This window comes from Patagioenas fasciata, chromosome 24 (genome assembly GCF_037038585.1).
Source record: "Patagioenas fasciata isolate bPatFas1 chromosome 24, bPatFas1.hap1, whole genome shotgun sequence".
NCBI lineage: Eukaryota > Metazoa > Chordata > Aves > Columbiformes > Columbidae > Patagioenas > Patagioenas fasciata.
In genome coordinates this window covers 3,817,934-3,844,652 of record NC_092543.1, presented here as the reverse complement: position 1 = coordinate 3,844,652, position 26,719 = coordinate 3,817,934, and the positions used below count along the sequence as shown (strand labels likewise).

General features: G+C 41.2%; 2 long non-coding RNA genes across 2 annotated transcripts in view; one reads left to right on the top strand and one right to left on the bottom strand.

The window, feature by feature from the left end:
• Window positions 1-754: 754 nt before the first annotated feature.
• Window positions 755-2,492, bottom strand: LOC139825558 (uncharacterized). The gene is made up of 2 exons (XR_011735667.1): window positions 2,436-2,492; window positions 755-1,529 (listed from the first exon to the last, which is right to left on the bottom strand). It is a non-coding gene; the product is annotated as an uncharacterized lncRNA (long non-coding RNA).
• Window positions 2,493-2,786: 294 nt separating this feature from the next.
• Window positions 2,787-26,719, top strand: part of LOC139825552 (uncharacterized) — a 36,337-nt gene continuing 12,404 nt past the window's right edge. Inside the window, exons 1-3 of the long non-coding RNA XR_011735651.1 lie at window positions 2,787-2,928; window positions 24,180-24,382; window positions 24,860-25,050. This is a non-coding gene — a long non-coding RNA (uncharacterized lncRNA). The remainder of the gene's footprint in view (window positions 2,929-24,179; window positions 24,383-24,859; window positions 25,051-26,719) is intronic.

The window sequence follows — 26,719 nt, the reverse complement described above, 5'->3', positions numbered from 1 at the left end:
AGCGCTCAGGTTGAAATCGAGGTTACGGCTGCATTTCCAGCCCACGTGGAATTTTTCCTCTGTAACATCTCTCGCCTGCCAAGCAAAGACCAGATCTGCGTCCTCAGTGTTAGTCCTGTCCTGGGAGATCCCACCTGAACAACGCATCCTTAAGAGGGCACCCTGGAGGCTCTTATATAACTGTACTTTTGAGCATTTTCATAGTTCTTTTGCGTGGTAAAGAACACAGAAACCCCGAGAGTGACCCGGATTGGGCTTTGCAAAGTGCTGAGTTGATCCTCCCTCCCCTCTTGTTCTTCACACATTTGTCAGACCATGGCTCATAAACTGACAGAGGTGTCCTCCAGGTGGGCAGAAATTCTGCATCTTCTCATAATGCACTATTTTTACCTCCACAGGGTGATACTTTTCTGGAAGAGCAGGTGGTATTTGGTTCAAAGCCAGAGCAGGGTGCACAGCAGCACTGGCAATACACACATTGCTGGTGCCCGTGAAGTCAGGGTGTTGATCCATTAACACTGAACAGATCCATTCCCTTAATGCTAAATAATAGTGCTAAGGTAATAGACAGGGAAAAAATGGCTTGTTAGTCATTGCTCACCCTCAATCATGGTTAATAGGGGAAGGTTTTCAGTGGGGCAACATGCACTTCCAAATAAAACCCCTGCTTACTGCACATCTCCCAACATTGAGCAGCGATGCTGCGTGTTGGGTGTAGGGATAATTCTGCATATCTAAGTAAAGAGAAAACAGACACACCACACTTGTTTTAATATCAGAGTCACAGCTGAAGTGTAACAATGATGTAATTATGTTGTATAAATAAACAGTAAGAAAACTTTATTACAGGATTGGGAAAAAACTTCTCCTTTGGGAACAAGAACTGATCCACAATTAAGAGTTCCTCGCCTTCAAGGAGACAGAGCACACAAACCACCTAGAACCAAGGGCAAATGAACTGTTTGTGAACAGAATCGTCCACAGAACATACACACTGTATATGCAACACAGCCAAGCATATTTAAATACAAAACACAGTTACATATTTATTAACCTGGAAATACTCACATCCTACAACTGCACATCCAAGGAGGCAGAGCTACAATGTCATCCCATGGGAGAATCTAGGTGTAGTTACAGTTTTATTACAACCATTTCATTTTATTGTTGACTGCTGAAATCCATGACATTTTGCACATCTACTAGTACTCCAACCACTTATTTCTACAGTACAAGGGACACATTTTTTATGACAGTCTGCCAAATTTTATGCTGCTATAATGCAGGGTAAGGGTCAAGGCTCTCACTGATCACACTGGAGTCCTTCCCAGCACTCTCTTCACTCCGGCTGCGCACCATCATTCTCTTCCTCAGGCAGGAGGGTCACTGCAAAAGCTCCTGCCATATTTTCACATTTCTCTGTGTCTCCCTGCAGCATCCCAGACTCTTGGAGCCTCCTCTTTGCTCTCCATCTCAAGCTCTGCTTCACATTTTCTAATTCAATGTAGTCTCAGGTTCAGAGGGGGGAACTGTTTATTGCAAGAGAACAATACAGCAGTTTTACAAATGTTTTATTTCTGACAGAACAGTAAAAATCTTCCTTGCGCTATATTTGTTGCCCACAGTTTCGGTATGGGAGCAGCAACACACCTGAATGTTCAATCAACTATAAAAATATCTTAACTGCACTCAACACAGAAGAGAGGACTCTCAGCTGAAGAAAAGCAGCTTCTGGTGACCAGAGCAAGAACTATTGCTCATCCAGACAAGTTGCAAACCCCACACCCCAAGCTCAGCCCGCTAGTTCTCGTGTGTCTGAACACGTGCTCAATGCCCTTTAAAAGTGTTTTTACATTTATGTGTTTGTGACTTGTATTTAAATATTGTAACTGCTTTATGAGTTTTGACATGTTGAAAGACTAAATAAGTGGTCATTTTATGCATTTCCTTAGCCTTTATGCATACTTTTGCATTTGCAGCACTGGAGAAGGGAACACTCTGTCTGGTAAAGGCTAAAGCTCTTGTTTGCATATACTCACATAGAATATAAATGGTTATTTAAAAAACCCTGGTTTTCCCAAATATTTCATTTATGACAATAGAATACACATTAGTTCTAGACATGTATAGAGTGTAAAGATATTGAAAAATACATAATTAAAGCAACTAAAAAAAGAGAAAATATCTTACATAGCATCTAGAGAAGCATAAAAATAAGGCACTACAAAGCATTATTAGCTTATAGCACAGAGCCAGACCACAAATGTAACTACAACGGTGTTAACTTCAGGAAAAGGCACCATTATAACCTCTTTCAGCAAATATAACTTCTGTTGCTGGCCACCGAGACCTACAGCCCCCAAACATTAAAAAAGCGTATTTTTAAGGCCAAAATACAAAACGATCCGGATCACAGTTCCCCCAACGACGCCCACCTTGCCCAGCGGCACTTCCGCCCCGAGAACCCGCGAAACCAAGCCAGCCAATCCCCGGCCGTATTTGCAGGCGCGCGGGGCCCGGGAGGGGAGGGGCCACTTCTGAGAGCCCCCGGAACCGTCTGGGAGGTGGGCGGGGCGGCGCACGCGCGTGGCGGGCGCCTTAAGAGCCGCGCGTGCGGTGGCATTGAGGGGAGCGGCGCGAGCCTTGAGCGAGAAACTATTGAATGTGGCTAGAATCTGCTGCAAAAGCGAGGCTTTTGAGGCTTCGTTTTAAACGCACGAATTTTTGTTAAGTTTTGTTAAGTTTTCCTTTTAATTGTATGTTTTCTGCTCTTTGTTTGAGGGGTTTTAGGTAACGGAAGAGAAGGTAACAAGTTGTTAGGTGGCTGGGAGCACCTAGGAGGGCGGTGGGATCTGTGGTGAAATTTGGTCCAGCTGCGCTCATTTTGCTACAGAGTGGAGCAAAGAGAAGCTCACTTAAATTCCAAAGGTAGTAAGCTATATCTGTTGCGATAAATACCTCTGCACGTTGTGTGAGTGATTCTGTTTCTATTATTTGAACTTTGTTGGTTTTATCTTGCAGTTGTTAGATAGGGTTTTTTTATATATATATATATAAAAGAAATTTTTGGTTTGGAGGCAGCTCAGTGTTGCACGTTAATCACCTGAGCAAGCAGGTGGATAAGGAAATTAGTTGTATATGAAACTGGTACTGTTTATTTAGTCACTGTAAAACTCTAATGGTGGCTTTTTATGTAGCTGAAATTTGCACTCATGGATGGTAGTATGTGTAATAACTGAAGCAGTTCTGATAGGGGAGAAGAAAGCATGTTTAAAGGTCAGCTGAAGCCAGTATAGGGAAGAAGAACATAGGTGTTGATGTTAATAATTATGCACTGGGGTTTACTGATGATATTAAGAATGCCCAGTCAGGCAGAAGACTTAAAGAAATAATATTTATTGTCCAGGAAGTGAAACAAGCGATATGTTACTGGTTTAGCTGCATCAGATAAAAGCTGGGTTCTGTTCGTTGTCCTTACAGGTGGTTTTTCTCCATTTCAGCCCAATGTGGGGAAGAAAAACAATCTTAATTTGACATAAATACAGAGAGAGGATGCAACAGTGAAAAAGAATACTTAATAGTTCTTTTACTTCTAGAACTGCTGGAGATGGATTTAAAACCTGGGAGAGGGGGTTGGAGAGAGTGCAAGTGCACTGAAAAGAAACCTTGGAGTAAGGAAGTTGAGTGACTGTCTCTCTTCTTTAGAAGCTGATAAGTTGGATGGTAGGTGTGAGAGCACTGTTCAAAGACTGGAGGTTGGTTTATAACAAACCTTAGCTGAAACATGAGGTGGGATACTAAAGTTGGCAAATGCCAGGATATGGGTGGTGAAGAAAGTGTCTTCCAAGAATTCATAGGGATGGTAGCTATTCTGAACTTGTTTAATGCACTTCTGTGAGCTTAATAAGCTTGGTTCATGCCTGTTGAAGCCTGGCTTTATCTTCTGCTTCTGTGAAGGAGTAGAATGTGTAAGATGACTTAATTTATTTTGGTTTTTCAAGTCTCAAGGTTATGGAGTCTTTTTGTGGAATAGCTTATGAAGTGGGATTTTTGTGTGTGCTTTTAAGATGTAATTAGGCAGTTAGGCCTGGAACTGAGATCAAAGGTTTTGCCATGACAGTATCTCTCCCTGCACTCTATGTAGGCCGTAATTGAGGCTTAGGTGGTGAAAGTTGAAAGTCTCTTTTGTTCTGATTTTGAAACATGCATTAAAATAAATTATGTATACATGTCAGAAACTTAATGCTTGTATAAGCCCCATGTACTTGTGCAAAGCAACTGGCCTGTGTACAGACTAACAGAGCATTATGCACTGTAAACGGTTCTTCTGTTGGAGAAGAGGCCACTCACATCCTAAAAATGGACCTTGCATTTAATTAACATATGCTAGTCAAGCCATACATCAAGTTGTGAAATCAATACAGCTTGTAGGACAAAAAGCGAGTGCTTTTTGAGCCAGCAAGGAAAATCAAGTTTTATCTTAAAGCGTTGCTTATTGCATGTAATTAACATAATGCAAATAAATCTGCAAAATATTGCTTGCTTTTTTAGCCAGAAACTCCTTTAACTGGAAGATACGCTGTCAGCTGTAGGCCTTGAAAAGCGCACTAAACCAGCAGGCTTGAACAGATAAACCTCTTGTGTTACTGAGAGATCATTTTCTGCTAAATAAATGAGTTCTGTGCTGATTTGTCCCCCGTCTTTTTGCAGCTGTCACTGCAGGGTGTGAGGTTTGTTGGAAATTTTGTCCCCTGGCTTCTTGAGCTGCTCTTCATTTGTCCTGAGATGCTGCTTTTAGAGCTGCAAGAGGAGCAACTGTCAAAGAGAACTTCTGTTCCTTGGAATGAAGTATGATAAATGCTGGGGATGGTGAGGGATGGATAAGAAATGGCGCATGAGGTGCTCTGCAGGTTGTTTTAGTTTACTAGCAGTGAATTCCTGTTAACCAGCTAAATGCTAAGGGTATGCTACAGTGTATGTTTATGTATGTAAATATATACAAGAAACCTTTCAGTCTTGTCAGAAGTTTTATCTCATGTGTAGGGAGTTGATGGAGGTGAAGGAAGCACAACATCCTGAGCTGAGTATTCAATAAAAGTCTAGTCAAAAATAGCGAGGCTGTTCTTGTAGCTTTCCAGAGTACCTGCCTTGTCTTCAGAAGTTATAAATTGGGAAATTTCCAAATGCTTGACTTAACAATGTATACCTGTGTGTGATAAGCTTATGTCCTTGTTCTTCGTTTTGCAGTTTGAATACAGATTAGTCAGTTTTGCAGAGCTTTTAATGGAGCTTTTTAATGAAGTCCTGGTCCTGCAGAGAACTTGAGGCATTCTGCATGTAATTTTCTGCTCCCTGTGTGACTGAAACTGCAACAAATACATCAAGGCCTTTACAGAGATTCAGGAAACAAGCTGGAATTGCCAATAGAATGGCTTTTTCCTTTGGACTGCCTTGATGCAGTGAGGGAATTCAGGTTTTGTCACCAAAAAATGGGTGAAGTGCTTGCTAGATCTATGTTTCTTGCTTGAGAGTTGAGTCCCTTTCTGGGACACAGCTGTTATGTGTTGCTTTTTGTGCTGCAGACTGTGGAGCAATGATTGAATGCTAGAACTTGCTCTTAGTTCAGTGTTTTTAAATGCATGAATGGACAACATTGTGTCTCTAGTACTAAATATTTGGGGACCAGGTAAGGTATTATACAAATGATTTGATGTTTATCTTGCTACACATGATCATTTAATAGGGCAATTACTGGGCAAAGTATACACTGGAGAGCAGCTGCAACTATCTAGAAACCTTTTCATAATATACACTCCTTTTCATTGATGCTTGCGGAGACGAGAACCAGTCTGCTGTGAAACTTTGTAATGTATTGCAAGCCTAAGTGCTAGAGAGGTTGAGCTCTTTGCAGTTCATGACAATGTTTATCTCCATGTTAGGAGCTTTAATTATGAATATCATACAGTGTTGGAAGATAGGCACCAATGAAACATGAGAAATACTGGCTATGATAATAAAAGACCATTAAGTTCAAGTTGATTTATTTTCTCATACAGACTGTGTACTTGGAGTTGTAGGGCTTGCTGCTTTTCCCTTTTTACTGGTTTGAATCAGAGTGGTCTCTCAGGGATTTTCTAGTAAGGTGATGATGTTTCTCTCTTAGTAGATTAAGACGTAGGCTGGAACGGAGGCTTTCAAAAGCAGGATGTAAATGGTACATGGAAGACATACAGTTGATAGCTCAGAATCATCTGTCATACTGAAAGCATTAACATTCTGTGCACATACAGCTGTGGAAGCTCTTGCTGGGAAGGCAAGCCCTCAGAGGATACCTTCAGAAGGCTCCAAACAAGACTTCTGTTTTTTTTGACCTTTCAGGTGCCCCTTAGGAGCCAGAATTTAAGTGCTTGATTTAAGACACCAAAATTTGATTAAAGTACTTTAAACAATGGTAAAGAACAGTGTGTTCATATTACAGAATAGCGGCTATGAATGAAACTACTTCATTGAGGTGAATGTTCCATACAAGTGTGGCATTTATTGACAAACTTTAATTTGCTTTTGAAGGACACGATTATAGGTGTTGACCTACATTTGCTCCTTCAAGGCACTTCATAAGTAAATGCACATAACTGCAAAGGCTCTATACCTCAAGCAGCCATAGTTTCAGTAAATGCACTATATATTTTGTTCATCTGTGAATAGTAATTGAGTCCTGGACTGCATTTATAGTGCTGAGAGAGTAATACAACTACCATGATGTATAATAATGCTCAAGAGCTCCAGGGAGGCTCATTTACATGATAGTGAGGGAAATGGTCTTGCCAGGAATAAGAATTAAGAGGCTGATATTGTGTGAATTACAAAATGATTTTCAGGTGGGCAAAGTCTGAGTGAACTGGAGTTATGGAAAAAAGCAGTATAAAAAGGCATTTAAAATGCTTATGAGAAAGATGGGTTGGCTTCTATTTCTCCTGTGACTTAAAATAAGGAGGTTCTCTTCCTCTGTAGCTGCTTGGAAGAGACATTAAATTAACCATTGGATAACTGGGTGCTGCTTTTATTTCTGAAGATCCTAACTAGCTACTTTTACTCAAGAGAAACCCAGGTGCACGACTCCACTGGGAAATGCGGAGTCTTTTCAAGACTTGATGTGGGAAGGAGGAATTTTTGTGTAATGAGTTTGCATTCTCTAGGCACAACTTGGTTTTTACTTATTCGCTGTCAGCTGTACGTCTGATTTCTTTTGTTTTGCTTTGATCATCTCTGTTTGTCTTGTCCAAGTTCAGACTTGTTGATAAAGGGCTTGAGAGTTCACAGGCTTGGTGAATTGGATTGGTAGTGGCTCCTCCTCAAGCAGGAATGATACCTTGTGGAATGAGGGACAGCATCAAGATGGCTATGTCAGTTTCTCTGGAAATGAGGGTGTTTCTTTCTGGTGATTTCATGGGTATATTACAAAATGAATTTAATGAGTCTGGGCATTAGCCTACTGACCAGACCACGATGTTACTGACACTACCATTGAGATACTTTAAACTTAAAACCTCTTGTCACCTAAAATGTTGAGGTAAGAGTGCAGAGGGTGAGAGCTGTTTTTTTCCAAGTGCTCCCAAGCTTCCTTTAAAATTGGAAGTCTAAGGGTGGGTGTTTACAAATGCCAGTTTTCCAAGGCTCCTTGTGTAGTTGGTGACAAGCTCCTATAGGAAATGATTTGCAGCAGTCCTGGCTTAGCTTCAGTTTCTGACTGCAGAGTTGGCAACAATTGGCTTCCTTAGCTGAAGTTGGCCTCTGTGAATGCTCCCAGGGGGGTGCTGAGCAGCTCTGGGTGTCTGGTCCATCATATTCATAAAGCATACTGAGATTTTGTGTAAAAGATGCTACTGGAAAGCTAAGTATTACTATTGTCATAAAATTGATGTTAGTACATCTGTGTGTCCTTGGGGAATGCACCGTGTGAGCATAAAGTGACTTGGTGGTTTTCCCACCCTTAAAATATTGCAGCTTTTACAGCTGCTCCATCCTTGTTTATAAAATATATTGATCCAGCAACATCATAATCTTGAGATATTACTTGTCTCATTAGCTACAAGTAGAAGTTGCTGTAGCAATCTAGTAAATTAGTGTGGGTACAGAGGAAAGAGTTGCTATTTGGCCTGGCAAGTGGCTGACTCAAAGGTTTATGTGGATGTGTCATGATAGGATACTGGCTGCTTTAGTCAGGGCTGCTTGCCCATGCGTGTTGAAACTTTCATGTGTTTTGAGCATGTTTTATGTGGAAGAACCACTTAATTTTTCATTCTCAGTATGTATTTGTTGCTGAAGGGCATCAGTTTTAGGAAAGAGCTGTTACTTAAAGGTTCTTGCAAATGAAAGACCATTAGGAAAAGGAGGCTTGAGTTGACAAGTTGTGGGGCAAAGCAGTAACTAAGAAATACTAGGTAGATATTTAAAGCCTTCCCAGAATGTTGTTGAGCTTTTTGATGCTTCTTTTATGCTATACTTCCACAGTGAGACCTTGATTGGGTGAGGGCTTCCAATATCATCTGCCATTTACTTCCTTGCTCTCGTCTGGCCCTTGAGACTGTTCCAAGAGATAAATTGTTATTTCATATTGTGCAGTTTGGATGCTTAAAGTGAGGGGTTACTTTCTAATGCATGTTGTCACGAAACTATTTGCTCTTGCTCTCCCCTAATTGCAAGGGGAAAAGAGAGCACGCTTAGGCTCCTGGCTTGCCAAGGTGTTTAGCCTTGCAGCAGCTCTAAGCTTGTTTGGGAGCATCATGTTTTCATGTGCTTTAATATCAGCAAGATCACATGAACTTTGTAGCTGAGTCTTGGGGTTTTCATCTCATCTGCATGTCTACAAGAGCACTATGCCAATCAAAGCAGAAAGGTTTCTGGGTTGAATTAGTTTTGTCATTATAAAAAAAAAAAGGTGTCCTAGCTAGAGCTGTCAACAGTGCCGAAGTCAACGCAGGTCGAAAGCTAACAGGGTTGCAGAGAATACTTCTGCAGTCTGTACTCTGCATGAACAGCATTAATGGCTGCTTGCCAGCTGTGACACCCTGCCAGGCAACTTGCATTTCTGGTCCTGATATGTGCTATGACATACTAATGCTGTTAATGTTGCCTACAAAGGGCAGCAGGCGGGGTAAAGGAGGTGGGAAGGTGGAAGGTCTGCCAGGCAGAACGCACTGCTGACAGCTCTGAACTGGCTGCTGAGGTGAATAAAACAACCCAGGTAATGTAATGCAGAAATGGCTGGCCTTGAGTTCAACTTGGGTTGCTGTGTAGGTAGAGGGACACAGGTTAAAATGGTGCAGTTTCTGCATCAGCTTTGTGCTACTGTGAGTTTGGATACAAATTTTAAGATGGAGTAGAAATGATGCTAGATGCCTTACAGAAAAAGCTCAACTATTGCATCTTAATACTTTTCTGGCAGGGAGACTGCTGGCCTCCTGTAGGTTTCTTCTTGGGATTTATGGCATATTGTAAAGTTGGCTGGGAGACCTAGTGCTGCTGTGGTGGCCGGTGGCTGAAGCAGGGTTCTGGTGTCAGGCTGGCGCAGTGCCTGTGGTAGATGGGGGTGCTAAAATGAAATATCTCCTAGCTGACAAGTGCCTGAATAAGCCAGTCACCTGACCAGTGAACAGCAGAGTCATCAACTTTGCCTTCCTAATGTACTTTCTAATTAGATTGTGCAAACATCCCATAATTTGCAAGGTCTTTTTTTTCTTTTTTTTTTTTTTTGAGTTCTTTGACTTACAACTCCCTTCTGTGTTTTTCTTTTGTGGAGCTGTAATACGCTGTGGTAATAGAGATCTCTTGTTTTGACCTGTTCTCATAATGACTAACTTATGACAGGGATTTGCATAACATAAAACTGAAATTATATCTTTCTATATTAACATGGCCATTTCTCAATTGTAACTAATTCATGGTTAAGGCTACAAGAGAATAACCGTTTTCTGGTAATGTTAAGGGGTAGACAGCTTTGTATGAGCATATCCTGCAATTATTTATGAGCATTATAGGAGGTTTTGCACACTTAACATGGGGTTGAGAAGTAACACCTAACTGTGTAGTCTTTTTTGAATTTTTTTAATTGCACTGGTGCTTATGTGTGTGGAAAAATTGCCTGTTTAAAATAGATGTTTGTGGAGGTATGGTGGAAGTTGGGCAAAATGGTGGTTTCTTCTTAGAGCACTTTGTTCAACACTGAGAATCTACTGTGCGACAATAAACCTGTTGCAAAAACAGTGACAAGACTTACTGGGATCTAAGCAGCCTGTGCCAGATGGTACAGTTTATCTTTGCCTGCTAGCAGCCTGGAGGATTGTTGCATGAGACATAGGTGAGTTTTACAGCTGTGTGAGCGGTGCCTCTACCTTGTCTTGATTGGTTTTGTTAACCAAATCCATTCTTTGTGCAAGTTTTAAGTCTGATTCTGGGTTTTATTGATGTCATGGCGTGGCTTGCTTTACTGCAGCTGCGTGTATCACAGCACAGTCTAGACACTGTTTGGATTATTGTTGCTGATTTAAAGTTTAAGTCCTCTGAAATAGATCGCTAGAGTAAAGTTTTCTGTGCACTGTGTATCATCCCAATATTTGTGTGGTGATTTTTCACTGCCTTTGGAGGATCACAACAGCAAATGGGAGTAAAAAAGGTGAGGGCTTCCCTGGTTTTGAGGAAGTGTTCATTCCCTGCTGTGCTGGAGCAGAACTGACTTAAGCTAAAGGTTCTTTTGGGAACATTGTATCTGCTACTCTTATATGTGTATGAATTCATGAACTACTTGCTGGAGGTAGAGAGTGGTCTTGCAGCAAATAATCAGCATTGCACACTATGTGCTGAAATACTTTCTCTCAATGTTATGAGAAGAAAAAATGCCAATGTCCTTGTTAGCTAGGTCAAGTGATCACAAGTAGTTTCTAGACATAAATGGGAAACTGCAGATGCTACAGCTTGATTATTATTCACAGAAACCTGTCTTTCCTTCTGCTTGACACTTACTGGTCCAGTAAGCAGGACAGTAGCATCCTAGAAAGAAGATAGTGTCATGCCAGCCTTCCATTCTTCATGCTCGGGTGAAGAGTTCCTATTAATAGACAGGCCAAGGGCTCCTGTCCCAGGCGCTGGCTCTCATTAGCATGCTTTTAGTTGTTCAACAGAGCTGACTGACGTGCTCACTGGACCTTGAAGGATTTGTTCCATGTCAGATGCAAGATGCGAGCATAAACGCAGGATGTGCCTTAAACTTAGAGAACTGTTATCACAGGGATGATGGTGAGAAACAGTTAAGAACTGTTGGTGTTGCTGCCTTGCATACTGGAGGGATAGCCAGCTGAGGAACCAAATGCAATATTATCTTAGGTCTATGGAGAGTAGTACTGGTGATATTGCTGGCTTTGAAGTGAGTCTAAGGACTAGCTGGCTATGTAAGAGTAATCTGGTCTTGTGTAATACTTGCCTTGTATTTGCTATTGGTCAAAGCATTTAAGCACTTAAGACAAAAAATTGGCTTCGATAAGGGCTAGCAGGTCTCTTAATATTTGTAAGGTTCTGTTTGGGAACAGCATTTGTTTGTGGTGATTGGTTAAAACAGATGGATAACTGAGATAAAAGGAGTAACTGCAGCAGAGTTAGCTTTTATTTAGACTATAGAAAGGAACATTTCTCAGGTAAGCTAGTGATTTCCTATGTGGACCACGCTTTCAGGTAACAGCAGACCTTAAAAGATCTGTTTCTGGTCCATAGCTGCCAAATGGAGTTGATATGTGGATATGGATATGGATATATCCAGACTTTGCGTAATATTTGATTCTACAAGCAACCTCCTTGAAACTGTTGTGATAAGCCACAGATGAAAGCTCTGCTCTTCAGCAATCCTGCTTCTTTGGGAAGATTTTGTGACAAAGTGTGAGTTCTGGGATGAACAGACAAAATACATACGAAGCTGGTCTATTTTCCCACTGCTTTGTATGTCTTATAATAGCCTTTAGAAAGTTAGAGCCAGTTGAAACATTTCTGCTGGCCTTGTTGCTCATTGTCCAGTTGTTGCACTTAACAAATTAAAAAGACAACTCATTTTATTGCTGGGCCTTTTTGTTTGCACCTGGAAGTGAAACAGCTGGAGGAAGCTCAGTCTAAGCTTTTTTGGCAGTGTTTCCATGGAAACTGCCAGCTCTCCAGCAGGTTCTGCAAAGGGCACAAGCTGTGGGTGCTTCTGAGTAATTGTTATGTTCACATGATTGTGAACCTTATCCCTGGACACCAGCAGATCTCCAAAATGGTTTCCTAGGTGACTGTTTTCCATGCTGGGGACAGTAATAGTCATGTTAGTGAGGCTGCCAAACAGTGCTTTCTGCACCTCTTCTGTTTGTGGAGTATCTGCTGAAATCTTGTAGCCATAGGTCCCTGTCTGGAGTACTTTCCTCCCAAATGAAGTCTGGAAGTTTTGAATGTCTGCAGAATTCTTTTGGAGGATACATTTGTTCAAAAAGTTCTCATTACAAGTGAGGACTTAAATTCAAGAATTAGGTGCTTATTGGCTTTTTACTAAATGTTTTGAGCATGTTTGAAAGTGACACCACTTCTTGCTGCACAACATCCACTATTTTAATGCTGTTATTGTTTGGGTATGGCCTGAGAGGGTACAAAGCATGTCAGCTGCTGAACTGGCAAACAGTTTCTTTAGAGGTTTGCCAACAACATGTACAAAAGCAGCTGAATGTTTTTATTTATAGATATCCCCACATGACAGAGTTCCCATGACTTCCCTAATCGGTTACTGAGTGTTTGGAGGTAGGAGGGAGAGAAACAGAAGCTGCAATGAGGGAGGATGAAGACAGCATGTCTTATTACCTCATGAAAGACTCAGGCTTTTGTCCAGGCAGCCTCAGGAGGTCTGTAGTAACTCATGCAAACCTTGTCTTTTATCTGGTTGAAGGGCCTGAGGGCAGTTTGATCAGGATGATGTTTCCTTCCCTCCAAAGAGCACCAGAGCGTTCCAGTCTGTCATTTCTGTTTGCGAGGGCATGCTGAAATGCTGCATGTGTGTGGTCTGGTGCTGAACAGAGCAGTTTCCTGGCCAGATGAATCTGACAACAAAAATAGAGATGGCTATAACGTATGTTGCAGGATTGCCAAATGACTGTGGGCAGTCTGTATAGACCCTGTATTCAGGAATACTTCTCCCACTGCTGCTGCAGTGAAATGTGCAAACTATGGCACTGTAAGCGAAGTGGTGTACTGCTCCAGTAATTATTTCTACTTTTTGAAATTATTGATCAAATTGGACTTGAGTTAGACTTATGAGATTATAGGGCTTTGGAGTGGGAATTGTAAGAGGTTGGGATGCTTTTAAAAAGGTAGTTATGGAAAAGACTGAGTTCATTTCTGAAAAGTTAGGTACAGAATTACGTAGAAATGCAAGTTTCCTAGATTCAATGGATGAGCTTTAAAATGGATCACAGTTCTATTAACAGATATTGTTTCGTATCAGTCAGTGTGCAATCCTATTGAATTATCTTTTGGCTTCTTGTCTAGGGATCTGTGGGGACCTTTTGATAGAAGGTGTAAGGTGACAAAATTATATGCTCCTTGTAGCTTCTGTATGGAATTGCAGTGAAGAGAGCCTTTGGACAAGTATGTAAATGCTAGGAGTGGAGGTTATTCACCAGCTAGTAGAAAATGCTGTTTGGCCCACCCCCTTAGTAGCTATAAATACTTGTCATATGGGTCACATATGTGGTATTACTAGTGTTAATAAGTAAGGGTGCATACTTCTCAGCTGAGAGGTCATGTAGCTTTACAGCTACTGTGGATTGGACTGGGGTATGGGTTTGTAACTTCTGTGAATTTACAGAGGCTACCTCAGTGCCAAACAGCCTTTTTTTCTACTCTATATTGAGGAAAAAACGAATTATCTGTGGGACCCAAGAGGCAGCTTCTCTATTTTATGCTAACTGGCAGCCTGTAGGAATTGTCTCATCAAATTCTTCCTGATGGCAATATCTCCCTCCTGTTCTCCCCTGCTGAGGGCCAGGTGGCAGAATATGTTTGGGTAGTGGCTGTGAATACCAAGTGCCCAAATCCAAGGGGAGCCTCTTGCTCATGTTGTGCTCGTGCAGGGGAAGAAAGTTAACCTTTTCAAAAGTGAGCATCTTCAAGTTCGAAAATTCCTTTTGAATGCCCTGCTGCTGCTTATGCTATTCTACCCCTAACCAATAATTGCTAGGACAGAACAGTCTGAGGAATATATTTGAGGGTATTGTGAATATGGGCCTTTCTTCAAAACCTCATTGGGGGCCGACTCAAAGTGTGGTTTTAAGATGACTTTCTGATGCTCATTAAGAGCTGCAGGAGATATTGAAAGGGCTCCTGTTCTGCACTGAAGGACTTTGTCAGCAGTGTTAGACAAGGTGCTTAACCTGGTGTCACATCTTACCTCAAAGCCCTCAGAAGTGGTGCCTGTAAAATGGTGCTGTAACTAGACACTTTGCCCTTGGATGCGGTTGTTAATGATGACCCTTACTGACAAATCGGAAAACTCAGTCTCTGATGCTGAGTTTATTCCTATAGAGTTCCACAAGACTTGTATTAATCCAACCATGCTTGCTCCTTGCATCCCTTGATGTCATTGTGCAGTTCGTCCTTTGCACAGGTAAAATGAACATGTGAGTGCACTGCAGCAAGGAGTTGCTGGTTAAACCTAGGACAGGGAAGGGTGTGTTTGTTGGTTTTGTATACGCAGGACACTCATGTGGAGGGTGGACTGTCCTTCTGCTGTTTCCTAGCTCTGAGAAAGCTTAGTACCGGCAGGGCCCATTAATTTTTAATTTGGTCTTCTCTATGCTGCACTGCTATTGTGTTTTATGAGGACATTATACTGAAATGAAGGCCTGTAAAACAGAATTTTAAAGCTTGAGTCACTATACATAATGCGCATACTGAAGTAGAAATGGGTGGGTATTTATAGTGCAGCTGATATAATTGTTATTGTGATGTCATCCTTACAGGTCAACTGAAAAGATACAGTGGAAGCCTGGAATCCCCAGACATTAATGTTATTATGAAATGTTAATACATGCTTAACTTTTACTGCTGGTTTTGGGTTTAAAATTATTTCTTGTATTGCATTGTTGATACAGTTTTATATATTGTTATAAGGAAGGATATCATTCAGTACCACTACCATGGAAGGCCATGTACTTTGTCAAAGTTGGAGCTAGGAGGCTCAGCTCTGTCAAAATGACTAATCTACTAGAAAATAACTTTTTTTGCAGCATGGCTGTTAGTCCATGAAGTTACTCTGGGTTTGTGCAGATACATACAAAAAACTGCTAGTAGTTGGTACCCTTTCCCTGCCCTAGACTGGGCCATAAGCTGGCAGGGCTTTGGGGACGGCAAGGGAGATGAGTGGCAGCCCCTGCGGTTTCAGGACGGAAGTAATTCTGGGCTGTAAATACTGTATTAGATTAGGTAGCTCAGATTCAGGCCTGTGGCTTAAATTGTGCTGTACCACAGGGAGAAGTGAAATGAATTTTGATCTAAAGCATGGCTGGGCTGTGGGAAGCATGGGAGCAAACTGCTTCTTGGAATCTTGCTAGAGATAATACGATGCCTTTGAGCTATTCTGATCCTGTACAGATGGAATTGCAGAAGCTTTTTTGAAGTGTCGGTGAGCCGGGTGAAAGGAAGCAGTGGTGTGGGGAAGAAGCTTTAGTATTTTTACTTGGTGAGAATGTGATGTTTTAACTTGATTGGATTAGGATTGTAGCAGGGTAATTCAGGCTGGAAGGGACCCTCAGGAAGTCTGTAGTCGAAGCTCTTCCTTAAGGCTTTGTAGAGACTTCAGGGTTTACCTTAATTGTTGGAGGCGAAACCTTGAACAGGAATTGACTGAGAAACTGCTTTGCGACTTCCCATCATGCTGCTTATTCTTTTTCAAGGTTCTTGACAATACCACAATCTTCCTGTTGTCTTCTAATCTTCATATAGCACATATTTTTGAAAGGTATATGTGACTTCCCTTGCTTCATTAAAAACTGAGGGGAAACTGAAAGGTGAGTACTTCCTCAGATTCTATGAAGCTTTGGGGAAGAAAGCTTTAAGATCAGGAGAGAGACTCCAGTCCTTGGAGCGGTTTTGTACCTGTCATGAGCCTGCTTCCTGTAGTGTGCATGAGATGGGGACTTGTGCCTTAGCAGACATGTTCCAATGAATTAATATAATAAGACAGACAAATTGATCTAAAATTCTGATATTACTCTACAGTGGACCCCCTCAGATGCCTCTGCTGTGCACAGTGAAACACAATACAGGCCAGGAGTGTTGGCAAGGAACAGACAGTTATTTGCTTGTTGCAACTTTGCCTGCCCTAGATGTTTCGCCTAGAGCTATGTTTGAGCTGTTTGCATGGAAGTAGAGGCTCGACTGTTTCTTAAATGACCAGGTAATAACTATGCTTTGATTTGCTGAGGAGAAGAGCTAATGGATTAATTTTTTTTAATTATCTGCAGTTTGTGAGCCTAGAAACTCACAAGGTGCAATTCTGGTGGATTTGGAGCTGGTGACATTTTTCAGGGCTTCATCTTTTTGTGCAGAATGTGCAGGCTGAGCAACAGTTTGTATTGAAATTTACTACTGAGCAACTCCATTCTCTTAATCTGATACAAACTCAGGATCTCCATACAAAGCACAAGGTTGGGATGTGTTTTCCCTGTTTCAAAATGAGAAAATATTTGTGTGGCAATAAGGAGCATGGGGAACAATGCTTTGGCTTGTGTGTTTGTAGGCAGACTAAAAACAAGTAAATAAACTGTAGCAAGGCTTGGGCTGTCCTGTTCACTACCTGAACAGCTCAGCATTAGAACCAGCTCTAGCTGACTTGCTCTTGTTTTTGAAAATGTTGCAGCCAGAGAGATGGCTGATTTGGAAGGATCCTGCAGCCTGAAAATTGCAGCATCTTAAATCCCTGAAGCTTCTATTCCTCAAAACCACGGAAAGATAATGAAAAGTTGATGAAGCACAGGAGGAAGTTTCTAGTCAGCAGACTGCAGTGGTGGTGAAACGGTTTTTCACAGCTCACTAACCTCTTAAGTGTCTAGTAAATCCAAGAGATCCATTCCAAGGATAAGGTGGCCCTGGTATCTAACCAGACAGGCTCTACCTGCTGTCATCTTTCTTAAAACTGACCCTGAACAACAGGACCAATTACCCAGCTAACAAAGTGGAGACAAGTGTCTGCCTTTGTGCCATCCTGTCAGCTGAGCTAAAGGTATCATGGTTGCCATGGAGATGTTGCTTCAGATGCTGATAGCAGGAGTGGCTGTGATTAAGTGACTGAAGTGGGTAAGTTTTTCTCCTCCTTTTTGTATAGATTTTCTTGGTTAATCATGTGACCTTGCACTGATGGGCTGAGGAACAGGCTTCTCTAAGCAGTCTCAGATGCTGTGATTACTTGCTCTAGTAAATTGGCAAGTTCAAAATGTAGTAGATTCTAAAGACACATTGGAAAATAAATTGCTGTGCTGAATGAGACAGCTGAAGCAAAACCCCCTCTTTTCCAGGCTGCAGTGCAGGGGATAAACATACTGGGTTTTCCTATAAGCTTGCTGTTTAAGCTGTTGTATTATCTCTGTGCAGGTGACACTGTTGTTCTGTGTTCAGTGTAAGGACTTAGGCATTTAGCTTCCCTCAGCTGCTCTGTGTGCAATTGCTACAGGCCATGAGGCCATAGATCTAGGCAAATGAAGAGTTACAAAGCTTGAGATCCTTGCCAGGAAAAGGGTAACTGGGGAGCTGATACAATCAGACAACTCATGTCCTAATCAGCCATCTGGTGGCAGGAGGCCAAGTTGGCACCTCAGAAGTGATCTTGAGGTTGAGCTACTTGTTTTCCAGTGTGGAGACTCCCTGTGGAGCGTGTGAGTCCCTGTGGAGTGTTTGTGTGCTTTGTTTTTGGAGAAGCTGTCTGCTTGGCCCTTTGGCTGGTGCCCAGTGTTTAAAGATCTGAGTCCTGCTTCAGCTTGGTAAGTGAAACATATTGGACTAAAGTTACCCAGCTGTCTATGTGCAACTGTGGAAAGTCTGTAAACTTACTTTCTGTGAAATTGGCTTGTGTATGTGAACAGTTCAGTAGAATTTGAGATGAGTGGAAACAGCTTAGAAGTGAGGCCTTGATGCAGGAGCCGACAGCCAACCAGCTTTATTGATACTAACTTGTTTAGGGATGTTGAGAAGATGGTGTTCCAGCTGTTTGCCTTGGTTTGCTTATTCAGTGTTAAAAATACTGACCTTGAATCACCTAAGTCTTTTTGATATGTTACAAGTTAGGATGAATTAAAAATACTGTGTCTTTTTCTCATTGTCCTGATGTCACACATAATTACTTTGTCCTAAAAAAAGATTGTTTCCTCTCTGCAGAACAGTGTCTTTTCTGTAGTTTTGTTCTTTGCCCTGTCAGAGCAGTGATAAATGCCCATCACTGTTGAAGCCTGTTTCCTGTGGCTCAGCAGTCATGACAGTAGTTATGGATCACAACGAAGTTATCTGAGCTCCCATGTTCTGGCCAAGCTCCAGGTGAATTCTGAAAACAGACTCTAGCCCTGGAAGGCTGGATCCAAAGCGATATATTAAGCTCTGTGGGAAATGGCATTTCTGCCCTTCAGAGGTGTGGAATGTAGCTCAGCATAGCTGTGTGAGGGTGTGCACCTTGAATGACAGCTGCACAATACTGATTTGCACACAGAAGGCAAAAGCTTTTACCAGTGCAGATAATGCACTTTGTAAAACAGTTGCAATAACATTCACTGCAGCCATGAAAACAATTTTACAGCAGATTAAACACGCTTAGAAAAAGTGAAAAGATGAGCAAGAAAGCAATACCAACACTAAATTAGGGTTTAGTCAGCAGCAGAAAGAGAACATAAGCAAAATGTTCCAACTGTCCTACTGCTTAGTTTTTTCCAGGCCAGCTCTATTCTGCTTTAATCTGTTTTGTTGGGCTGCTGTTGGAATTGAGAAGCTTTAGTGCTTTCCAAGATCATGCCTGTTACTGAAAAATGCTAGAACTGAGATGAGCATTAATCTAAATAGTGCTTAGAGGGCAAGTCGGTTGTGTTGTTGTTAGACAAATAGTTGTTCAGTGGATTAGGTATCTGTTCTTCTGTCAAATAACCTGTGAGTACCTGAGAGTCTTGGAATCTGCTGAGCAAATTGCCCTGTTAAGACATATTCCAGTGGATCATTTAGACTATCAGTGGTAGCGGAGCAACTGCTCAGGTGCTGGAGGCCTATGCTTTGCTGAAGGCTTTGAGCTTGGTTATATATCAGTGCTACCAAAAATTCTGGGATATGGGAGATCACCTGTGGGAGTTCCAGTGTTGGAGACTTGCTTGTGTGACTTTGAGTGCCAAAGGACAGAAGGTAGAAGGTTCTGAGATGCAAGAAAGTGCATCCCTTGTATGTGTAGAGGAGATGTGCTCCCTGCTGTAACCACATTGGCTGGTAACTGCAGAGTACGATGTGTCAATATTAATCATTCTTCTGTGGTAAGACTGTTCCTGTCTTTATATTTGTGTGCATTTATTTGAACGTGTCTCTGATGGAGCACTGCAAAAGTTCTAACTCTTGAAGGATGAGAGGAGGTTAAATGAAAGTCAAGAAGTTGATTCTATCAGGATCTACTGGGATTTTCCAGCTTGGCAGATTCATTACTTTCAGAAATGATAACTGATTGTATCTGAAGAGCTGAGGGGAAGAGTGGTTTAGATCATGTCCATTACCTGTCAGCAAATAATGCTGCATACAGCTGTGAGGAGTGACGTGAGTGCATCTGACACTATTGGTAGCTCTACTATATGACTTCTCAATGAGAGCTACTACTTGAGCTTGTTTTTTGCATGTGTGCTTTAGGAAAACTTCAATTATCTTGTCTCTTGGTAGGGAGAGGTGCCTGTGGAAATGCAAACAGTGAGTGCTCATGGATAGGAAGGTAAGTAGAACAATTTGTTACACATAGTGAATGTTAGTGCAAACACCTATTTCTGCAGTCATTGAAAAAACTGACATATTCTGATATATTAATCACATTTCTATATGGCAATCATCTGAATAGCAAATAGATATTTATTTGAAAAGACTCACGTTGGAGCTGGTATATTCTCTTTTGTCTGAAAGTTGCAGCTCCTGTGTATGGAATGCTCCTCCTTACTGTTAAAAGTCAGATTTCTGTGCTGGTGCTGTGAACCTGATTAATAAGTAGGGCTTGAAGTATTTTCAAGACTTTATGGGAGTAGCTCCCAGCAATCAAGAGAAATAGGCTATACTTTGGTTGATTTCCTTATGAAATAAAATGCATACTGTCTTGTGCTCAGTATTTTGAGGGTGTAAAACTTGATTAGAATGTGTGGAGCTTGTTATGCTGCATGTGCAGTTCTACTTTAGCAGTATTTATGGACTGAATATTAATGGAGATATAGATTGGAGTAGTTAGATGGCATAGTACAAAACACTGTCAGGTTTTGGAGGGGTATGCAGGCAATAATTCTCTTCCAGAGGCCAAAAATAAGACATCTTAGAGGGTTCTTGATTTGATCACCCTAGTAAAATATTCAGAACTTAGGGTAGAAGCTACTTCAGTGTAGTTCAGCAGAAGATTTTGTCTTTAGTCTTAGTATACCATGAAATGAACCTCCTAGCAAAATATACCTTCCACTGGATTTTGAAATACCTGAAATCTGTTCATTTAAATGTGGTTGCTGGGAACTTGACACTTGCATAGCAAATTGGAGGTCCAAGCTAAGGGTTGCAGATTTGAATCTGTATTGTAGAACTCTAACGAAGTAAAAATACAGACAGGGCAGTAATGAGTGAGACACTCATGATGGGCTGCCAACTGGATTTGGGTAAAAATAATATTAAGGATGGAATTTTGGGTTCGAGGACACAGAACAAGATGGTCTGTGCTGTTGGCTTGTTCCAGCATGGCAATAAAATCATACTCTGATCATGTATGGCTGCAAAGTAGCTTTCTCTTCTCTTGAATATAGTACAGCTGCTTCATAGTTAGCCTGAGATGTTTGGCAGAGCTGAGGGGGATTTATTTACATGGAATTTTATTTTCAGATGACTTTTTACTGTTTTGACACCTCTTGGCAATTTTCCTAAGTGCTTAAACTGCACATTACTGTGAAGAATGTTTTTAAGCAGCTACATGTTTAAATTGGGTAACGCTTATTTACTGTTTGACTTCTGGCACTGACAGCACTTATTTCTCTAAACGATTTCTGCTAAATGAGTTATTTTTCAGTTAGATTGACCTGGTTCCTACACTTGCATCTTTTGCATTTGTATTTTCTTTCCTTTCTATAGATGTCAGTCATGTCCTCCCTAGGTAAAGGATGCTTGTGGAAGTCAAATGTTGCTTGACACAGGGTATCCAATAGAAGGGGCAAAAACCAAAGGCAGCTGAGGAGAACCTAGCAGCTTTTAGCTATTGACTGACCCAGGCAGCTGAATGAGAACTGGAGTTTGTTTTACCCTTTTTGTTTTGTTTGGGAGTGTATTGATAAAGCAGAGGAGAGAAGCATGGGCCCAAATAATGCTTTAGGCTGCAGTAACAGCTCTAATGTGGTGGGGTTTGACATACCTGATATCCTTACTGCACATCAACAGTGTCCATAGAAAAATGAGCCAAAGGTGCTTAGACTTGATTTGTAGCAGTGTTCTGGGAAGCCGAGCTTTGTTTTGGGCATGCAAATTGCAGCAAAACACTTGAAGAGATGGGTTTGCTTGTAGCCTGGCTTATTTATCAGTATATTTTTTTATTTAAAGAAAAGCTGTTGCATTGGTTTAATGTTATTTCTCTCCAGTGTGCAGTGAGGACTTAATATCTGTGCTGACCTTTCTGTTATTGTAAGATGGTGAACTGAATTCCTCTAGTCCTGATTCAGTAAGATGTGTGTTACTTTCTTCGCTCAGGCAGAAATGTACACTTAGTAAGTCATATTTGCTAAACAGATGAAATTTAAAACGAACTTGAGTTCTTAGTGCTGTGTGAGACTTGGCTAGTAAATTGTTTTTCTGCTTACATACAATTATTTCCAAATAAGTGAAAACCACTACATATTTAACAATGGAGCACTGTCTCAGCGTCAGTAAGAAAGAGGTGTGAGTTAGCTGTTGCTGTTAAAGGCTTTACTGTCTTGCTTTCTAGTTTTTTATATCTGTCTTCTAAAGGCTTAAAATATTTTTTGTAAGCCTATGAATTTCTACCACAGAAGAGCAGTGATGATGCATATAATGGGGATCTTCTTGCTATGCTAATGAAGCTCCAACTGTAGGCTTTGGTTGTCTTTGCCAAAGCTGTCCATCTTGATTTATATTTGTCAGTTGAGATATACTTGTAAAGATAGGGGATTTATGGCCTGTTCTATCCATTTGGGCTGCAATTGTGACTGTATTAAAAGGAGTGCTGCCTCTTTAAGACTTCTTTGCTTAGCAGGAAAATATTCAGAATCAAGTTTTGAGCTTGGAAGACTCTGCTCCTTTGGTAATTGGAAGTTTGCTTCCAAACAATCAATAATAAATGTCATAAAGTACCAATCTATTCAGAGAATTAATTGGAGATACTTAGGAGGAAATTAATAATGAATGTTGAAGTGATAGTTCCTTTTTAACTTCACAAGAATATTAAGACAAAGTACACATCAGAGGAATTATAGTAAAGCAGACAAACTGTGGGGGAAAATTAGGTATGCAAACTAGAGAACTGCATAAATCTGCATGTTATTAATTGGGAAAGAGTTCCTGAAATTATCGTATGGGCTGAATATTAAGTATAATAAACATAGAAATGTAATGAAGAGATGCTATGTGGGGGGAAATGGTAGGGTGTGGGAGGAACTATTGCAGGTGTCCTTCAAAGGATTGCAGTGTTTCAGGGTGGCTGATAATATACCTGATGTATGTAATATTTTAGGTGTATACTGTTTGCTCTTTGTGAGAGAAGAAATGTTCAAAGGCTGTAAGTTAGGTGGGGGTTAAACTTGTCCTGGAAATGCAACAGGAGTGCCCAGAAGCTATTCTTCCCCTGAGATGCTGGGAAATGGCCACCTGAAATAATGGTTTGTACCAAGATCTTTCATGCGTCTGAGGTCAAAAGCTGTGTCCTATGGGTGCTCGTAGTGTTGCAGTGCTGAGCCCTGTTGCGTCTGTCTAGCTCACTGTTACGCTGTTCTGGATGACTGGCATAATCTTCTTTCCCTGATGTGTAATTTATTACTGTGTTGCATGGTTTGCCTGTCTCACTGTTCAGCCTGTAACTGTCACAACGAATGCAGTGCAAGTGAAAAGCTATTGAAGGCACTACAGTGCAGCAAGTACATGACAAATGCCTGGCTTCTGTGGCCATTCAGATCTGGTATTAAATCTTCCCATAGTGTGTGTTTTTTTCCAATTAAGTTTGAAGTATCACTTTCATTCTTCTCAAGCATGTATCTAAAAGCTAAACTAGCCAAATATATGGCTCGACTGAACTGTTTAGGGAAATCTTTTTGGCTTTATGCATTTTCCTGGAAAAATTGCTTTTGTGAGAAGTACTGTAATTGATTAAACAGGAAATTAATGTGTAGATGTGTTATAGTAAGTGTAAAGAGATGAAATTTCTGCTGCCTCACATTTCATTATGAGCTTGAAATGTGATAGTGTTAAGATATTAAGGAGAGAGACATCAGGATTCATGAAGATGTCAGGGAGGGTGGGGAATGGAGATGGGCAAGAATCCAAATGGGATCCATCTTATTAGCATTGTTCAGTTGTGTATTTGCTCTTCTGTTTTCTCTTCCAGCACTATCTGGCTGCGTATATCCATATTCAGTGATGGACAACTTATGCTGCTTTCCTTTGACACAGACCATCACTTTCTCCACTTGCAATGAGTGAAAAGGCGAATAACTCAGTAGTTTATTGGCTGGATTTCAATACTGGTTTTGCATTTGCAAATTGACAATGTTATAACATTGTCAGATTTATTGCTGCCTTGATAGTTCAGAATGGATATCCTGCCTATTGCTCCATCTACTCATGGGAGTCAAACAGCTTTGGAGTGGCATGTTAAAAGCAGTGGCATTTGAAGTTTGGGTTAAAAGGGATGATTATTTTTGCAGGGAGAAGTTTCTAATTGGACACCTTGTTGGACAGTGACTTCTCTTGAAAGAAACTACTGGGGACTACTAGTGGAAAGAAGTTGGAATATGTCTTTTAAAAAAACTCCCACATGAAACAAAGCATCTCTGGTAGTAACAGACTTGTCTCTCCTGGAAAAGCAGCTTTTAATGTACATCCAATAGGAAGAGCAGCACCAGCTGAGGTAAGTCATGTTTCTACAGGCTTGAGAGTACCTGACATCTGAGACCCAGCCTTATTTTGGCTTTATGTGTAGTACCAAATGGCATGGACTGTGTTAATATGCTTTTGTACTGAAGTTTGAGTGCTTCAGTGTCACTCTGTAAAATGCATGCAAAAATGAGGACAGGCGTATCCAGGTGCAGGGAGCAAAGACAATAAGCATGTGGAAGGGCTGAAGGAGTACTGGAACAAAGGTGACCAGCTGACAGTGCTGTCACATCATCTGTGTATCAGATATCTAGTTTCTGGTTGGTTGTAATGGACCAAAATAACATCCCTCTCCAAGGGACTGTGCATCACTAGAGGCACCTGGCAGCTGGTGTTGTATAACCAAGACAAAAATAATGGAAAACTCTAAGTTCAGAATGATCTATAAAATCTAGCTGCTAAGATGACTACTTGTCAGCTCCAGTGATTCATTTTGCTTTCTGAATTCCAGGCATTAAAAATAATGTGGTGGTGTCACAGCAGGAGTTGAGCTATCATCACGCTGGCACCACGGCTTTGAGAAAACAACTCCTGTTCTTCCCTCAAATGCCACAGACCTGGAAGCTGATTGTACATGGTGTCCTGGGTGTGTGAAGGAATACTGCTGCAGCACAGAAACTTCTGGAAGAGTTGAAATAGGAGGTAAAACATGTCATGTAACAACCTGCACTACGGGTTTGTGAATTGAATCACAGAATGTTAGGGATTGGAAGGGACCTCGAAAGCTCATCCAGTGTGATCCCCGGGCTGGAGCAGGAACACCCAGATGAGGTTACACAGGAAGGCGTCCAGGTGGGTTTTGAATGTCTCCAGAGTAGGAAGCTTGAGTATTCTCTGCCCTAGTTTTTGACCAGTGGCAGGAAGAGAAGTTGGGTGGGATTCTTCGGGAGTATGATGCTCTTCTATAGTTCTAAGAACTGGGTAATTACTTAAAAACCAGGAATCGCAATATCTCAGAAATACGACTTTTCTAAAAAGAAGTGAGACTTTGAAATAGTTGCATTTCCTTTAGTCTTTTTTTTTTTTGCTGTTTAGAAGTCTGTTTTGTATTAATGAACACTAAAGCTTCCAGATTTTAAAGAACAGTGCTTTTCCAGAGCGTGTGAGCAGATATTTACTGTAGCCTAGTGTGAGCTTGATATCAGGGCTTCACATGCCAGGTAAACCTGCTGAAGGGAAGTTGTGCTAAGTTGCATTTCTTCATGTCAGTAATTGCAGTTTCAGATGGATATGTGGACTGAGATAAAGGTAAGGACAACACACGTAAGCATCATCTTCAGAAGTGACTGAAATCCACAGCAGTTTAGGTAAAACTGCTCCTAGCTTGACTGTGCCAGTGATCTGTTTGCTCAGCAGTGGAGAGATGCAATATAAAGGAGATAATAATGCTTGTGTGCATCTTTCCTGATGCTCTGCAGTTGGTGGCATTGGATTGCCCCTATAGAGAAAAGGTGACTCAGCAGTAGCAGTCCTGCAAAACTGTTTCAGAGCCTCTTTCCCAATGTCGTTTTCCAAATGTTGTTGCTGAAATGCTGTGTAATCAATGTGTAGTCTGTCTTGCTAGAGTTGGAACAAGGAAACAAAGCTTTTTAACAGTTGAGTGTGCTGCCTCTGTTCCCCTGTGACCCTACTGTAGCACCTAATGTGTTTGTAAAGGGAGAGCAGACCTGGGGCTTGTTAATTAGTGTCCCTGCTTGATCTGAGTGGCTGGCCTTCTGCTTGGCAGGTCAGGCTGTAAAATGAGGCAGAAAGTGCTGCCTTTCTAATAAACTGTTTTAAATAAGTACCAATTAAAGCATTAAACAAGTTCTACTCTTGAACCAGCCAGACATATTTTTGTTGGTGGTTATTAAATGTTGCAACAGAAGAGCCATCAGCAGGGACCATTTGTTAGCATAGTCATGTTGCTATTGGTTTGCATTAACAGAAGTGGGCAGGAGGAGAAATAATGCATTGTAGAACCATGCAGAAATGGCATGATTTCACATATTGTAAGGCTTAATGTTAGCTGGACTTGAGTTTAAAGCAAACTCAGTCACAGGTGGTTTTTTGCTTGGTTTTAGAGTTGAGTTTGGAAAATGCACTTGAAAGGAAACATGTGGCAGTGTCTGCCTACTGGAACCTCTGAATGGAAGCAGATATTTAGCTTGTAAGCTAAATTTACCTCAGATGGTGACCAAAATGCTGTCCATTGATGCTGAAATTGGCTCAGCGGCCCAGGATCAGAGAGTACTCTCCAGTGGTGAAAACTCCCTAGTTTTGAGCCTTTCTGCTGTCTTTATTGATCATGTAGGTAGCTGGAGATGTCCTG